At 36.4% G+C, this 13,072-nt stretch overlaps 1 protein-coding gene across 1 annotated transcript in view; it reads right to left on the bottom strand.

Annotated features, from left to right (window-relative positions):
• si:dkey-199f5.8 (beta-1,4-galactosyltransferase 3) overlaps nucleotides 1-11,001 on the bottom strand; it is a 55,400-nt gene extending 44,399 nt beyond the window's left edge. The window contains exon 1 of the mRNA XM_056474847.1: nucleotides 10,895-11,001. The gene's annotated coding sequence lies outside the window, so the exon portion shown is untranslated. The remainder of the gene's footprint in view (nucleotides 1-10,894) is intronic.
• Between the last annotated feature and the right edge of the window lie 2,071 nt (nucleotides 11,002-13,072).

Below are 13,072 nucleotides of genomic sequence, written 5' to 3'. Positions count from 1 at the left end.
ATATCAATATCCTGATCCGTGAGGGCAGAGGGTATAATAATCAATGGCGACATAGACAATCCCTTGTGATGCTAGGGGATTTAGTTTGTGCCCACAGCAACAGTACCAGGAAATATTTTCCCTCTGCTATAATATTCAGATTACTAATGCTGCTTCTAAACTCTCATATGGAAACAATGAGGGAATCAACCAGAATTCATAATAATGTATGAGAGAGAGCATTAAAAATGTCCATAAACCACAAACTACTGTGCTCACCAGTTGCTTTTACACAAAAAAAAAAAAAAACAAACAAAAAAAATTTTAAAAGCTTCATCTTTATAGACAGGATGACCAACCCTGAATGCAATTTACATTTGAACACTGTAGGACGAATCAAAAACTTAGTTTTCAATCAAAAAAAAAATGAGTTTTTGCTCTGATAAGCACAAAACTATGCTTTTTACCTAAATGCTTCGGTTTTGTGTTAGAATTAAAACTTGTAAAAAACATTTGCTTTTTAAAAAGTTTTAACTTCAAACCAAAGTTATGACTTCAGATGGCACAGTTTAACAGTTATCATCATAACCTTAAAGCAGGGATGTCCAAACCTGGAGAGTTAAGCTGCGGTCACACTGGACTTTTCTCCCCATAGACTTCCATTCATACGCAAGGGAATGTGTCAGACTGGAAAAGCAAAGTCATGCGTCAAGCTTAGAAGATCGCTGCATTGGAAAGTTCAAGCTTAATGAACTCTGACCTGCGAAATCGCATCGCATTATTTGACTGCGTGAGACCAATCGAGGATCAAAACACAACCTCTCTGTACAGAAATTTAAAATATGGACCAATCTATCGCTTTTTAAAATCATCTTGTTTAATCCTGCAACTCTTTGCAGCGCTGTATGACAGAATTTCGCACACAGAATCTTTTACTAGATATACTACAAACGTCCTGGCAGGTGTGTTGAAGCAAGTTGGAGGTAAACTCTCCAGGACACCGGCCCTCCAGGACCGAGTTTGGACACCCCTGCCTTAAAGTGTCACGAAACACCAAAAAAACATTTTTTTTAAATGGTGACAGTCATGTATTGTATATGTCCAGCGTTGCTAAAAACACTATTAGGACACATATATTTCACTAAAAAGTATAAATTGGTTGTTTTTACGTTGTTTAGAGCTAATTCATTCTTCTGGTTAAAAAGGAAATTTTGAAGCAATGTCACAGCGATGAGATCATTGTGTGAATTTCAGAGTGGACATTTCCTATCTGTAATGGCTGCTACAAAGTGACGTCATTGAGTTTTCAGCACACCTGTTCGTTAATTTATGAGAAAGACCTGGTTCGAACCAATCATCGCACTCTACTGTGAACAAGATGCAACTTCATTAATGTGGATGATATAGCTTCGAAGACTCTTTTTACCTGTTACAGTCTTCAGAGGGACGCCACGTTGTGTTGCAAACCGTAGTTCAAAGTAGTAGAAGAATTGTTCGGAGACATGGGTCGTCAGTATTGCATTTAAAAATGTGATGCAATGAAGGTTTTGTTTCCATTTCCCCGCGATGAAAGCACAGCTCGCATGCAAACCCACATTTGTGGATTACAGTGGTCTGCTAACATGTGACAAAAATATGTTTGTAAGGAACAATTTTTACCAGAGAGCTTTTTGCATCTGCAAGTGGTGAAATACGGATTTGCCGCTCGTCTTCTTTTTTTTTTTCTTTTTAAAGACACGGTTCTAGTTGGTGTTGATTGCCCTGTCTCTCTGTAAGTGTGTGATCAGTGTTCTTTATTTATGTTTATTCAGATGGCAAAGTTAGTTAGTATCATCAGCAGTACCCTATCGGTTTTTAAAAACATACCTTTTCCAAATGATTTAGTTACTAAGTTTACAGTAATATCACTACAATAATATGGACTGAAAATCCTCCACTTCTGCACAGCTCTCAGATCAGCTGTAAATGCTGATCTTCGAATCACTGTCTATCTCCCATACATAAGTGTTTGTGTTGCCAGTGTGAAAATCAGCTGTAGTGCACGTAACGAAAATCCCCTTTTCATGCAAACCCTTCGTCTTTTTGATTTACAGTCCAGTTCTATGGACAAGATCAACAGGTTTCGCACAATTTTATTTTCAGAGCACAATTAAAAACAAAACAAGTTGAGCAAAGTGCTTCACAATTTCATACTGTGACATGCACACAACTTCAAACACAAATCAAAACACTACACCATCACACCCACTACAGAAACGAAGAGATATCATCAAAGACAGCATCACAAGCGGATTACACCTGCATTTTGCATCATCTGCTTGTGATTGGGCTAGCAACATGCATCTTAACAAAATTAAACATGAACTAAGATAAGATGACTGACTTTGTTAAACAATATTCAATATCACTAACAAAAACACAAGACTAAAGTGAAGAACATTTTTAAAATATATATTTTCTTAAACAACAAAAAAATAAGAGCCCATCATAGACTGTTTTATAACAATCCTCCACAAGCTTTCATGCTTCTGTTTTCCAGATGTCAAGAGTTTAAAACCTGTCACAGGCTTTTCTCCTAAAAGTACACTTTTTATGCCCTGTGCTGCACTTTATCTTCACAACCTGGTAACCATGAGCACATGCTGATGAAAACAAGCACTGATGATCTGAAAACATGGATAATCTGCTCAAGTGAAAATGTTATGCATATCTGTGTCACATGCCTATTAGCTGTAATTAAATCTGCAATCAAACTATCTCAGTGACCAATTCTTAAAAAAAAAAATCTATATAAGAATCTCGATAGGCAGTAATAATGCATTCACATAACTTGAGTGGCACAATACAAAGCAAATCATTTTTAATTGCTGAAATTAACATTAAAAATGTCACCAGTTTAGTTTTTGAGTTTTAATACGCAGATAATTGAATTTTAATAACATAATGAGTCAAACAAAGATAAAAAGCCTTGTGTATGAGTGGATATTATCCTGATTTGTGTGCTTATATGAAATTGCATGGGATCAAATAACAATTATGATCATCAATTGCACACAAATAAAATAAAAACTTCTTATTGACCAAAACTAGGCTAAAATTCCCAGACATTTAGTCAGCTGAGGTCTGGACAGGACAGGCTGACTTATTATGATGAAACATAAAAGACATTTGATACAGGATAAACACACACACACGAAAAAAAAAAACACCTGGCCTAATTGAAACCAACTGAAGTCCACGTGGCTTGAAGCCTTCATAATATCCACATAAGTGTTGGATAAAGCTTTGGTAGAACATATCCAGATAGGAAATAAGCCTGGATATGATATTCCAGTGATTCTGCAAGCATCGTTAGAAAAAAATTAAAATATTTAAAAAATAACTTGGCCTGTGCTAACTAGTCCTAAAATGCTTCGAGTTGGTGAAATCCCTTGTTGTGCAAGACCTGCAAATTACATTGCAAGTTAGAATGCGACAAAAAGTCTAGCAAACATTTTGCCTCATTTACAATGTCACTGTTTCAAGTATAAATAATAAACAATTAACTCTCACCAGATTTCATTTTGCTGACCTTGATGGTTTAAAATGAGACTGCTGGTGTAAAACCAGACATTTTTTGCGGACCTATTTTGCATTTCAGTGTTCCTACTTTGTGTCTGTGACAAAGCTACAGGGAAAGCAAAGCCCTGAGAGCAAGCAGAGCTACCTGCTGCTTGGACCTGTAACCATGCGATAAAATCCTGGGGGAATAAAAACATCAACCCATTAAAGAAACCTCTCACACAGGAAAACAAAGCACAGCAATTTATGATCAGGAATAGCTGTGCAGTAAGCGAAACAGGACCGATCGACAACATTCACCAATGATCAACAAAAGCTTGTTGGCAAGTGGCCGGAGACGCACCTTTTCAGTAGGAGTGTGCAATCTAAAGCCCCTCATGATTTGATTATGATTAAAAGGTAGGGCTGGACCAGACGATATGGCCAAAATTTATATCACAATTTACACTCACTGGCCACTTTATTAGGTACACCTTGCTAGTACCTGGTTGGACCACCTTTTGCCTTCAGAACTGCCTTAATTATTTGTGACAGATTCAACAAGGTCCTGGAACTATTCCTCAGACATTTTGGTCCATGCTGCAGGTTTGTCGGCTGCACATCCATAATGCGAATCTCCCGTTCCACCACAGCCCAAAGGTGCTCTATAGGATTGAGTTCTGGTGGCGGTAGAGGCCATTTGAGTATACTCATTTGAGTGAACTCATTGTCATGTTTAAGAAACCAGTCTGAGATGATTCGCGCTTATCCTGCTGGAGGTAGCCATCAGAAGATTGTGGTCATAAAGGAATGGACATGGTCAGCAACAATACTCAGGTAGGCGGTGGCGTTGACACGATGCTCAATTGGTACTAATGGGCTCAAAGTTTGCCAAGAAAATATTCCCCACACCATTACACCACCACCACCAGCCTGAACCGTTGATTCTGCTGCTGTTGCCAATCCGCCTCAAGGTTCGATGTGTTGTGCATTCAAAAATGCTCTTCTGTATATCTCAGTTGTAAAAAGTGGTTACTGAGAGTTACTGTTGCCTTTCTATTAGCTGGAACTAGGCATGGGCCGGTGTAAGATTCTGACGGTATGATAACCTTGTATATAAATTTCACGGTATCACAGTATTGTAATTACTGCTCTAAAAAATATTCTTTTTAAATGTCTGGGTAAAAAAAAAACCTTTTCCCCCTTTGTACACAATATGTTTTAATTTGAGAAACATTTTCAATATTTTGGAGCAGTAAACATGTCAGGCTAAATAATTTCAATGATTTATGAACATCTGCTGTCTTTATTTCTTTCAAAAACACAGATTTTTGTACAATTTAAAAATCGCAACTTATCTGCTGAAGCTATTGCTGTCCTAAAAACCTTACTCATAGCTTAGGAACGGTATAGCAGAAAACCTTGACTTTTCCAAACCGCGGTATACCTTGAACACGGTTATTGTCCCATGCCTTGCTGGAACCAATCTGCCTATTTTCAGACCATTCTCTGTAAACCCTAGAGATGGTTGTGCATGAAAAAAAAGCAGTAGATAAGCAGTTTCTGACATACTCAGAACTCTGGCACCAACAAACATGCCACGTTCAAAGTCACTTAAATCACCTTTCTTCCCCATTCTATTGCTAGGTTTAAAATGAGAAATTATGATTAATTATTTGCGTTAACAAGCAGTTGGACAGGTGTACCTAATAAAGTAGCCAGTATCGCAACATTCAACAGCAATATAGCATAATTTCCCTGTATTGTCCAGCCCTTGTCCTGTCAGAACAACCAAGCAAAATATTGAGCTATTTTAAACTGACCACAACACGTGCTTTAGCTAGTTGACAGTGCACTCCGCTATGGTCAACACAACAAATCACACTTGAACTGTAAAATTAATACGTTTAATGCTGTTCTCCTTGATCCGTTTCTTAAAGGGTCACAAAACACCAAAACGCATTTTTTGAGATGTTGATAGTCATATATACGCATTTCCATTTCCCTGCGATGAAAGCACAGTTCGCATGTGGACCCAAGCAGTTGGATTATAGTGGTCTGCTAACACACAACAACATGTTAGTAAGGAATATTTTTTACCCGAGAGCTTTTCGCATCTGGAAATGGTGAAATCCGGATTTGCCGCTCGTCTTCTATTGAAAAAAGACGCGGGTACAGTTGGTGTTGATTGTTCTGTCTCTACGGATTTGGTAAGTGTCTGATCAGTGTTTGTTGTTTATGTTTATTCAGATGGCAAAGTTAGTTCGTCTCATCAGCAGTACTCTTTACATAAAACATACCTAAGTCAAAATGATTTAGTTACTAAGTTTACAGTAATACCACTACAATATTATGGACTGAAAATCCTCCACTTCCACACAGCTCTGTGATCCTCTGTGAATGCTGCTCTCCAAATCATTGTCCATCTCCCCATGTGTGTTTGTGTTGGCGCTGTGAAAATCAGCTGTAGTGCACGTAATGAAAGTTCCCTTTTCATGCAAACCCTTCCCTCTTTCGCCACTCGACACACCTAAACAAAGCTGGACCCATCCACTTTCCTGACTTTTTTCAAACTAGAGGTGTGAAAACACCCTGCTGAGAAAGGGGGGTTGCATGGCCCTTTAAAGTGTCCATGAATCATGCTCGACTTTCATTTTTATTACACACACTACAGTTGTTTTCCTGTCATTTTGAAATTTAATTTAACATTTAATAAATTGATATTTATGAATCGTCACTATTCACATACTAGCATAATCTACTACTGGCATAACCCAACCTTTGAGGAGTTTTGGTTAGCTGTTTTTGTTTTGGTGCAGACCAATATTTAGATGGCAGCTTTCACATTTATTCAGAGTAACTGTATTAACCAAGCAACCAGAGTTTGTTTTAATCTAACCAAATCTGCCAAGGTTAAACAAGTTTAGAGAACATCCAAAACAATCCTGCGTGTGGGACAAAACACAGTTGTGTTATGTGCACATACATGTGACAGTATCACTATCAGAATTCTCTCAGAACAGGAGCAGGAATTCCTGTCACACACAGATAACATCTTTCTGACACCTGTGCTGAACGGTGATAGCCAATATCGCAACTAAACACCATGCAACTTGCGACACCATGCTCTGTTATTGGTTTGTTTAGATGTCTTTGGTCTGTGTTGTGTGTTCAGAATGCAGTCAAACCACATCGCGCAGTTTAGAAATGGACAAACCCATCTTTTCAGTGGTCAACTGGACTCGTGCAGCAAGGCTCAGATTAAAGTAGTCACCCGTTTTTCAAATAAACCACACTTGCACAGCACTCACACCAGAGTTTGAATTAACCTAGCCAAGTCTGCCATGTCTAAACGAACACACTAAAATAAATGCAAATTCTTTTTTATTAAAACACACAGGATTAAGCGGATCGTAATCACCAACAAAAAAGCATAAAGGTTCTGAATTCTTGAGCTTTCTTATTGGAGTATAAACCCCCTCTTCCTCAAAGAAAGTTTAAATGCTTCAGTGACGTTTTATTCGTTATGATCCTTTCCAACAAGTGTTTAAACAGCCAAATAAATCTATTCACTGCGATATTTACCTAAGCAGCTCTGCCAAACACAAACCCTTTTTTATTAACTATCAGCAAACTATGTATGCAAAGCTTTCTACATTACAAAATAAATTGGATTTGCATGACGCAGCATAAAAATAGAGACATGGGGTAACAGGGTAAACTACAGAACTACAGGGTGTAAACCTTTTTTTCTTTGAAATCAGAAAACCACTTTTAACTAAGGTCCCGTTTACACTAATACGTTTTAGTTTTAAAACGTCGTTTTAGAATGAAAACGATCTGCGTCCACACCAGAGTTTCACCCAGCGTTTTTGAACAACTCTGCGCCTACATTACACCGCTGAAAACGCACATCATGTGACCATACACACACTCTGGCATGCACTGCAGCGTGCTTTGAGCACATCTACCCATAGGAGAGCTGTGCACGATCTAATCTCAATATATTTGTTAAACGTGATATTGAATTCATCTTGTTATCTATATTTAACGACATATTCCCCGACTTTGATCTTTTGAATCTATTATTTGTTCTCAGGTAACGTGTTTTGGTTGGGCGCAAAGATAAGTTAGGTTAATATATTAATTAATGTAACCGCGTACACGGATTCTGCATATTGATTGATTGCTTGCCTTTTTTTCCTATATTGTATAAACTTGTACGTTATACTTTTATAATGGCCATTATTGATTATAGAATCTGATATTCAGCAAAAGACAGGGTATGTTTCGTATTTTCAATGAAAATTAAAGGAGGCAGTTCTGTTATAGGCTCTATTTCATTATAAATATGCATAACGTGAAGATGACGGTCATATAAATATGTAGCTACACGACGCCTCAACATTTTTGGTGTCTCTTAAGTTGCTAAGATCGAAATGAAAATAGGCAGTTCCTTATATCATGTTTTCATTTTATTGTTAAGTTAGTGAAACAACATAGCCAGGGTGATGTGAATGAGGTTATAAAGTACACATTTACCCTTTGAAGATTTACCCGACGTGTCCTCATGAGTTTGTTTTCCATATCAAACTTGCCAAGTCTGAACTTACAAGGAGAGGATGCAAGAAAAAGAACTGTGTGTAGGCTACTTAATATGGAGGAAAAAGCCCCAATCAGCCTCGGTTTTCAGATGTCTCAGTTTTCCCCCCCATCTACACTGAGAAGGAGCAGCAGCGTTTTAGAATGAAACCAGCCTCTTCAGCGTTTTAAAAAAGCTCCGTTTTCGGTGCACAAAAACTCCGACGTAGTGTGGACGGATGGTGTAGCCGTAGCAAAACTTATGCATTTTAAAACGAAAACGTAGTGTAAACGGGGCCTAAGCAACACTCGTCTAACAGCAGATGATGAACTGTGAAACTTATCAAGTGTTGATATTTATCTGACCTGATTTGCAGAAACTGTTGCGCAGTAAAATTGTTGCACAATCTCCAGAAACTCTAAACCAGACTAGCCTGCAGAAAAGAAACTGAGCCAGTTTTTACTAAATAGTATTGGGTTAAACCAGCTTATGATATAAACAGCACTAATCTGACAATCAATTTATTTATATCTTTTCTTTACATCTTTTTTTTGACACAGCTAACATTAAAAGTTACCTACATGTTACCTACAAAAACAGCAGTCAATAACAGTCAATATCATGCCACCAGTAAATGACACTAGACAAAAGTATAATTAAAAGGAACTATTTAATGCACACCAGCCAAATAATTAAGGTTGGTTTATGAATTAACTATGAAAGACCAATGCAATGGTTCCAGTATTTACTCATTTTTGGTAAAGCCAGTTAACATGAATATAACTGTTCCTTGTTGGGAGATATAGATATTAGGGCTGCACATTATTGGAAAAATCTGATATTGCGATATTTTATTTTTCTGCGATAAGTATTTTGATCACAATATTGTTTCACAAGATAACTTGAATAGCTATATTTGATAGTATTTGACAGAAGAAATAAATCACAATTAGAGGATTTTCCTTAAAACAAGCTAAATTATCTGCCAGTGGGATAAGTGAAACAATCTGGTTTTCACTTTTAAATGTAGATATCTGAACTAGAAACGATTAAAATTCGAGAAAAAAAATTCTCTTCAAACTTTTCAAACTTAGACAGACAGACAGAACACAAAGTTAAGGCTAACGTTATATTAGCAAAAGTTTAAATGAACACATAGCTAAAGTCTTAGCAATTATTAATCAGAATCAATTAAATCAGAAGAGACCCTAAACTGAGTAAACAAGTTTACAGTCCAAAAAAACTAACTTAAACATTAAATGATCTCATAATAATTAAGCTTAACCTTTTTATAACCATTAACAAAAAAAAATTAAGAGTAAAAAAAAAATAATTCACAATTAAGAGATTTTCCTTAAAACAAGCTAAATTATCTGCCGGTGGGGTAAGTCAAATAATCTGTTTTTCCCTTTGAAATGTAGATATCTGAAGAATAAGATTTTTTTTTTCTTTCGCATAAATCATATAAATTCTGTACAAATACAGAAATTAAATAGAATTCTGTAGCTCCTGGTCAATTCAGACTTAACATTCCATATATTTGCGATGTGACTATTACGGATGCGCACATTGTGATATCGATGCTAAAACAAAGTATCATGCAGTCCTACTAGATAGATAGATAGATAGATAGATAGATAGATAGATAGATAGATAGAACACAAAGTTAAGGCGAACGTTGTTTTAGAAAGTTTAAATGAGCACATAGCTAAAGTCTTAGTAATTATTAATAAGAATCAATTATATCAGAAGAGAGCCTAAACTGAGTAAACAACAAGTTTAATTCAGACTCAAAATTGCATCTTTGACTATGTGACTATACGCACATTGCGATATCGATGCTGAAACGATATATTGTGCAGCCTTGATAGATAGATAGATAGATAGATAGATAGATAGATAGATAGATAGATAGATAGATAGATAGATAGATAGATAGATAGATAGATAGATAGATAGACAGATAGATAAGGCTAACGTTATATCAGCAAACGTTTAAATGAACATATAACTAAAGTCTTTCAATTCACGTTTATATGTATAGCGCTTTTACAATGTAGATTGTGTCAAAGCAGCTTCACATAAAAGATCATAGTAAATTGGAATTGTGTAGTTCAGTCTTAACGTTAGCAATTAATTATCAGAATAAATTAAATCAGAAGAGACCCTAAACTGAGTTAACAACAAGTTTACAGTCCAAAAAACAAACTTAAACAGTAAATGATCTCATATTAAGTTAAGCTTCACCATTATCTTAACCATACACACCGCAAAAACACTTTGCATCTACGACAAAAGAAATGATGCACTAACAAAAAATACGTTCAGTGAGACTGATAGTTTAGAAATAAAAAATGAAGATTTATAAAATTTCAAAATCTAAATAACTATTAACAAATAATAATCTGCGTTTTTTCCAGACAAGTAGAGATCGAATATGAAGAGATAAATACAGATTGTGTAAGAGTGGCGCGTCGTGATAATTCTGTTTAACAGTCGCAGCTGGATATGACACACTTTAACCTCAAAGCCTAAAGCTGGAGGTGTCATTAGAGAGCGCGTGAAACCCCCCAGAATCAGTTTCCCCGAAAAACACGGGTTTTGTTTTAGTCCTCAACTTGAGAGGAAACGATGCTGAGCCGCCCACCGCCAGAGCCAGCGCGATTAGCTACAGCAGGCTAGCACAACTGGGGCTCCTCACATACTCACAAACCTCCGAAAGATGGGGGAAATTTACTCATACACAGGCCAAATGGAGGGGAAAAGATCTTGAAATAAGATTTTAGAACTTACCTGACCAGCCCGGGACAGTTTGGTGGAGTATTCGGTCAGATATTCCGTTACTCCTGTGTTTTCGTGTGAGTTCGTCGACTCTCGCTTGTCCTGTCGGAGTTGAAAGCGCTGCATGCACAGGAAGTGATGCGCGCTCACGCTGTGCTGAGTTTGTGTGCACGCGCAGGAGGACACTTCTTCTTTTTGCCTTGAAATTACGCCCTGTGTAATTATTTGTACTCCGTGTCATAGTAATTTTAATTAAACCATCAGCTTATATTACTCATCGATAAAGATTGTGGATGTAAAAGAGTACTAGCCTACTTTAGCCTGATTCACTGTGATTTGCGCACTGAAATTGGCAAAACAGTTGTCGTATTTATGAATATGAAATTTTTAATGAATCTTTTTAAGATGTATAAAATAAGTATGATCAATTAGCAGATATTAACAAGGTCACAATGCATAAATTAGGTTAATTTATCACCTAAATTGTATTTACTCTCAAAAAGCAACATTAAAGTTGTATTATTTTATATCTACACATTCTTTATAAGCAAATAAAATCTTCAAAATCATCATTCACTGTCATCTTATATCGTTATTTCATCTCTGAAACAAATTTCTAAGTGGCTATAGATTTATTTTATACTTTTATATTTTATACTATTCATGCTAAAATCATTATTTGATCTCTATTTAATTATTTGTTTACTTAGTTTTTGGATTTGGAAATTCTTAAATCAATTATTTATTAATGTAATGTCAACAGAAATATAGATAGTTAGATATAATATAGATAGGCACATTATTTTGTGCAATATGTTTTTTATATTTAGAATTTAAAAAATCGTATATGGTAAGTCTATACATTTTGAAAAGCCATTTGAAGTTGTTGAACTATATACACATAAAGAGAATGAGTATTGTAAGTAATGTTTTGAGTGCTCTGAATCTCTTAACCCTTGTGCACGGTTGACTACCCTTTTGTTATGTTGAGGATAAAAACATTCACTAGATTAAACTGCTGTAAAAATGCATCAGATCAAAAAAAAATTCTAATACTTTTGCATAAATCTGTCAATCAACATCGGTCCTGATCAAGACTACTAAATTGTTTTACAGACTTTTAACTCTTTAACTGCCAAATTCATAAATTATGTCACTGATTTAGTGTAAAAAAAACACACAAAATGATGTATTTTCAATATAAAAAGTAACTGTGGACTGGATTATTTATTTTTACCTTTTATCACATTCACAGTTTTTTTCACAAATAACCACTCATTATAACTGAGGTGTGCAGGAGAGCATCTCTGAACACACAATACATCAAACCTTGAGGTGGATGGGCTACAGCAGCAGAAGACCACACCGGGTGCCACTCCTGTCAGCTATGAACAGGAAACTGAGACTACAGTTTGCACAGGCTCTCCAAAATTAGACAATAGATGATTGTAAAAACATTGCCTGCTCTGATGAGTCTGATTATTTCTGCTGCAACATTCGGATGGTAGGGTCAGAATTTGACATTAACAACATGAAAGCATGGATCCATCCTGCCTTGTTTCAAAGGTTCAGGCTGTTGTTGGTGGTGTAATGGTGTGGGGGATATTTTCTTGGCAAACTTTGGGCCCATTAGTACCAATTGAGAATCATGTCAATGCCACAGCCTCTGAGTATTGTTGCTGACCATGTCCATCCCTTTATGATCTTCTGATTTCTACTTCCAGCACGATAACACGCATGTCATAAAGCACAAATCATCTCAGACTGGTTTCTTGAACATGACATTGAGTTCACTGTACTCAAATAGCCTCCACAGTCACCAGATCTCAATCCAATAGAGCACCTTTGGGATGTGGTGGAACGGGGGATTCGTATCATGGATGTGCAGCCGACGAATCTGCAGTAGCTACTTAATGCTATCATGTCAATATGGACCAAAATGTCTGAGGAATACTTCCAGTATCTGATTAAGGCAATTCAGAAGGCAAAAAGGGTCCAACACATTACTAGTAAGGTGTACCTAATAAAGAGGCCGGCGAGTGTACATGTATACATGTGTGGAATAGACATATTTGTATATATATGTGTGTGTGTGTGTGTGTGTGTGTGTGTGTGTGTGTGTGTGTGTGTGTGTGTGTGTGTGTGTGTATGCATGTATGTATGTATGTATGTATGTATGTATGTGTGTAT

This window comes from Danio aesculapii, chromosome 16, assembly GCF_903798145.1.
Source record: "Danio aesculapii chromosome 16, fDanAes4.1, whole genome shotgun sequence".
In the NCBI taxonomy this organism is placed as follows: domain Eukaryota; kingdom Metazoa; phylum Chordata; class Actinopteri; order Cypriniformes; family Danionidae; genus Danio; species Danio aesculapii.
Note: the sequence above shows the minus strand (reverse complement) of the source record. Positions and strands in the feature narration are given on the sequence as shown.